The 5,483-nt window shown below is 46.7% G+C and overlaps 1 long non-coding RNA gene across 4 annotated transcripts; it reads left to right on the forward strand.

The window, feature by feature from the left end:
- The first annotated feature begins 3,457 nt into the window (after nucleotides 1-3,457).
- Nucleotides 3,458-4,535, forward strand: LOC127911933 (uncharacterized). Of its 4 annotated transcripts, none has more exons than XR_008079829.1 (3): nucleotides 3,458-3,475; nucleotides 3,708-3,794; nucleotides 4,488-4,535. It is a non-coding gene; the product is annotated as an uncharacterized LOC127911933 (long non-coding RNA). The 4 variants fall into 4 exon arrangements; XR_008079827.1 differs by lacking the exon at nucleotides 4,488-4,535 and adding an exon at nucleotides 4,140-4,452; XR_008079830.1 differs by lacking the exon at nucleotides 3,458-3,475 and adding an exon at nucleotides 3,632-3,649.
- Nucleotides 4,536-5,483: the final 948 nt, after the last annotated feature.

Below are 5,483 nucleotides of genomic sequence, written 5' to 3' on the forward strand. Positions count from 1 at the left end.
CTTCTCCTCATCCCACTCCCCCATCCCCCTCTCCTCATTCCCCCTCCTCATTCCCCCTCTCCTCATTCCCCTCCTCATCCCCCTCTACTCATCCTCTTCTCCTCATCCCCTCTCCCCCCATCCCCTCTACTCATCCCCCTCTACTCATCCTCTTCTCCTCATCCCACTCCCCCATCCCCTCTCCTCATTCCCCTTTCCTCATCCCCCTCTCCTCATTCCCCTCTACTCATCCCCCTCTCCTCATCCTCTTCTCCTCATCCCACTCCCCATCCCCTCTACTCATCCCCCTCTACTCATCCTCTTCTCCTCATCCCACTCCCCCATCCCCCTCTCCTCATTCCCCTTTCCTCATCCCCCTCTACTAATCCTCCTCTATTCATCCCCCTCTCCTTATCCTCCTATACTCATCTCCCTCTCCTCACCCCCCTCTCCTAATCCTCCTCATTCCCCTCCCCTCATCCCCCTCTCCTCATCCCCCTCTACTCATCCCCTTCTCCACTTCCTGTCTGTCCCATTGGCTTATGTGACAGACAATGCTGTCAGTCGCTGGCTAACCCTTTTATTTTAGAACCCACAGCTAATGGTGCAGAGCATTAGTGTCTCTTCCTCTAATGTGTGTGCGTGTGTGTGCGTGTGTGCGTGTGCGCGTGTGTGTGTGTGTGTGCGTGTGTGTGCGTGTGCATGCGTGTGTGTGTGTGTGCATGTGTGTGTGTGTGTGTGTGTGTGTGTGTGTGTGTGTGTGTGTGTGTGTGTGTGTGTGTGTGTGTGTGTGTGTGTGTGTGTGTGTGTGTGTGCGTGCGTGTGTGTGTGTGTGCGACCCCAGCATTAGTGTCTCTTCTCCTTTAGGTTCTGATAAGTTACATCACGTGGAGTAAAAATAAATAGGTTGTGCCATTTCGGTTCCCATAGTTAATGTGACTTCCCCTTCCTTGTCAGCCTAATGTAGAGAGGTCCGTCAAAGTCCGTTAGCGGAAGATAAGGAAGACGGGGTTATAATGGGGTTATAACGGGGTTATAATGGGGTTATAATCGGGTTATAACAGGGTTATAATGGGGTTATAATGGGGTTACAATGGGGTTATAATGGGGTTATAACGGGGTTATAATGGGGTTATAATGGGGTTATAACCGTCTCTGAGAGATTCGATTCATCTTCTGTGATAAGAGCAAAACCCTTCACTCCCCCCCTCCACCGTCTCTGAACAGTCTGACCTACAGGTAAAACATTAAGCCTTTCAGTCCATGTTTTAGATTCTTCCTCCACAGTTAATTAAGCTACAGTACCTTCCTTTGTAGATACAGGGATGATTTCCCAGACAGACCTGGACTAAAAAAAAGCATGAGAATCTCCACTGAAAGTGCTTCATAGTTTTTGTCTTATTAATCTGAGTCTGGGAAACCAGCCCTATAGAGGCCCTATAGAGGCCCTATAGAGGCCCTATAGAGGCATGACGTAATCAGAGAAGGAAAGGCTACTCTTTACAGTTCTACCAATCAGGAACAAAGGTTAAATAGGAAAAGCTATTTCCTCTTTCTTATAAAGACAAAGGGTGGAATCAGGAAGTGATGAGACAGAGGTCAAAATGGACTGGCTGCTCTTCTTACCAACCTATTCCCTACACAGTGCACTACTTTTGACCAGAGCCCTGTTGGTCCTGATCAAAATGAGTGCACTATAGTTTATAGGGAACAGGGTGCTATTTAAGACACCTGAGGTTAAAGGAAATGGCTGGTCTAGGGCTGGTGGTGGGAGGTTGAGAAGGTGGGTCGTTACACAACAGATTCTCTCCTCTCATCCTGTCGGCTGCTCTGAGGTTAAAGGAAATGGCTGTTCTAGGGCTGGTGGTGGGAGGTTGAGAAGGTGGGTCGTTACACAACTGATTCTCTCCTCTCATCGTGTCAGCTGCTCTGTAAGAGCCCTACAGAGGGAGTCCATATAGGCTGCTCTGTAAGAGCCCTACAGAGGGAGTCCATATAGGCTGCTCTGTAAGAGCCCTACAGAGGGAGTCTATATAGGCTGCTCTGTAAGAGCCCTACAGAGGGAGTCCATATAGGCTGCTCTGTAAGAGCCCTACAGAGGGAGTCCATATAGGCTGCTCTGTAAGAGCCCTACAGAGGGAGTCCATATAGGCTGCTCTGTAAGAGCCCTACAGAGGGAGTCTATATAGGCTGCTCTGTAAGAGCCCTACAGAGGAAGTCCATATAGGCTGCTCTGTAAGAGCCCTACAGAGGGAGTCTATATAGGCTGCTCTGTAAGAGCCCTACAGAGGGAGTCTATATAGGCTGCTCTGTAAGAGCCCTACAGAGGGAGTCCATATAGGCTGCTCTGTAAGAGCCCTACAGAGGGAGTCCATATAGGCTGCTCTGTAAGAGCCCTACAGAGGGAGTCCATATAGGCTGCTCTGTAAGAGCCCTACAGAGGGAGTCCATATAGGCTGCTCTGTAAGAGCCCTACAGAGGGAGTCCATATAGGCTGCTCTGTAAGAGCCCTACAGAGGGAGTCCATATAGGCTGCTCTGTAAGAGCCCTACAGAGGAGTCCATATAGGCTGCTCTGTAAGAGCCCCAGAGGAGTCCATATAGGCAGAGAGCCCTACAGGAGTCCATATAGGCTGCTCTGTAAGAGCCCTACAGAGGGAGTCTATATAGGCTGCTCTGTAAGAGCCCTACAGAGGGAGTCTATATAGGCTGCTCTGTAAGAGCCCTACAGAGGGAGTCCACATAGGCTGCTCTGTAAGAGCCCTACAGAGGGAGTCTATATAGGCTGCTCTGTAAGAGCCCTACAGAGGGAGTCCATATAGGCTGCTCTGTAAGAGCCCTACAGAGGGAGTCTATATAGGCTGCTATGTAAGAGCCCTACAGAGGGAGTCCATATAGGCTGCTCTGTAAGAGCCCTACAGAGGGAGTCCATATAGGCTGCTCTGTAAGAGCCCTACAGAGGGAGTCCATATAGGTTCTCTCCTCTCAGAGGGAGTCCATATAGGTTCTCTCCTCTCAGAGGGAGTCCATATAGGCAGGGCACCTGAGACAACCCAGATGTCTTGTGTAAAGGACATCACGCTGCTTAGTTAGCGAGTACCACTTCCTGCAGGGGAGGAGAGTTAAATGGGTTCAAACGTCTGTGTGTGTGTGTGTGTGTGTGTGTGTGTGTGTGTGTGTGTGTGTGTGTGTGTGTGTGTGTGTGTGTGTGTGTCTCTGTGTGTCTCTGTGTGTCTGTGTCTGTGGGTGTCTCTCTCTCTGTGTGTGTGTGTGTGTGTGTGTGTGTGTGTGTGTGTGTGTGTGTGTGTGTGTGTGTGTGTGTGTGTGTGTGTGTGTGTGTGTGTGTGTGTGTGTGTGTGTGTGTGTGTGTGTGCTCTCTCTGTGTGTGTGTGTGTGTGTGTGTGTGTGTGTGTGTGTGTGTGTGTGTGTGTGTGTGTGCGTTACTGTGTACTATTGGACACATCACAGGTTACTGTGTACTATTGGATACATCACAGGTTACTGTGTACTATTGGACACATCACAGGTTACTGTGTACTATTGGACACATCACAGGTTACTGTGTACTATTGGACACATCACAGGTTACTGTGTACTATTGGATACATCACAGGTTACTGTGTACTATTGGTCACATCACAGGTTACTGTGTACTATTGGATACATCACAGGTTACTGTGTACTATTGGACACATCACAGGTTACTGTGTACTATTGGACACATCACAGGTTACTGTGTACTATTGGACACATCACAGGTTACTGTGTACTATTGGACACATCACAGGTTACTGTGTACTATTGGATACATCACAGGTTACTGTGTACTACTGGTCACATCACAGGTTACTGTGTACTATTGGACACATCACAGGTTACTGTGTACTATTGGTCACATCACAGGTTACTGTGTACTATTGGACACATCATAGGTTACTGAGGACTATTGGACACATCACAGGTTACTGTGTACTATTGGACACATCACAGGTTACTGTGTACTATTGGACACATCACAGGTTACTGTGTACTATTGGACACATAGGTTACTGTGTACTATTGGATACATCACAGGTTACTGTGTACTATTGGACACATCATAGGTTACTGTGTATTATTGGACACATCACAGGTTACTGTGTACTATTGGACACATCACAGGTTACTGTGTACTATTGGACACATCACAGGTTACTGTGTACTATTGGATACATCACAGGTTACTGTGTACTATTGGACACATCACAGGTTACTGTGTACTATTGGATACATCACAGGTTACTGTGTACTATTGGATACATCACAGGTTACTGTGTACTATTGGAAACATCACCGGTTACTGTGTACTATTGGACACATCACAGGTTACTGTGTACTATTGGATACATCACAGGTTACTGTGTACTATTGGACACATCACAGGTTACTGTGTACTATTGGACACATCACAGGTTACTGTGTACTATTGGACACATCACAGGTTACTGTGTACTATCGGATACATCACAGGTTACTGTGTACTATTGGACACATCACAGGTTACTGTGTACTATTGGATACATCACAGGTTACTGTGTACTATTGGATACATCACAGGTTACTGTAGATCTTAATAATGGAACGGTGCAAATGGAATGGCATCAAACACCTGGAAACCATGGAAACCATGGAAACCATGGAAACCACGTGTTTGATATATTTGATATACAAAAATCTCTGAAACTGGAAACACTCATCTCCTCACTAGCTTTAAGCACCAACTGTCAGAGCAGCTCACAGATTACTGCACCTGTTGTACATAGCCCACCTATAATTTAGCCCAAACAACTACCCTTTTCCCTACTGTATTTAATTTATTTATTAATTTTGCTCCTTTGCACCCCATTATTTTTTTCTTCTACTTTGCACATTCTTCCATTGCAAATCTACCATTCCAGTGTTTTACTTGCCATATTGTATTTACTTTGCCACCATGGCCTTTTTTTGCCTTTACCTCCCTTATCTCACCTCATTTGCTCACATCGTATATAGACTTGTTTATACTGTATTATTGACTGTATGTTTGTTTTACTCCCCATGTTTTACTCCCCCTTTGCTTTATCTTGGCCAGGTCGCAATTGTAAATGAGAACTTGTTCTCAACTTGCCTACCTGGTTAAATAAAGGTGAAATAAATAAAATAAATAAATAAATATTTGATACCGTTCCATTGATTCCGCTCCAACCGCCACTATGACCTCGTCCTCTCCTAGTAAGGTGCCACCATGACCTCGTCCTCTCCTAGTAAGATGCCACCATGACCTCGTCCTCTCCTAGTAAGATGCCACTATGACCTCGTCCTCTCCTAGTAAGGTGCCACCATGACCTCGTCCTCTCCTAGTAAGGTGCCACTATGACCTCGTCCTCTCCTACTAAGGTGCCACCATGACCTCGTCCTCTCCTAGTAAGGTGCCACCATGACCTCATCCTCTCCTACTAAGGTGCCACCATGACCTCGTCCTCTCCT

This window comes from Oncorhynchus keta, chromosome 25 (genome assembly GCF_023373465.1).
Source record: "Oncorhynchus keta strain PuntledgeMale-10-30-2019 chromosome 25, Oket_V2, whole genome shotgun sequence".
Lineage (NCBI taxonomy): Eukaryota > Metazoa > Chordata > Actinopteri > Salmoniformes > Salmonidae > Oncorhynchus > Oncorhynchus keta.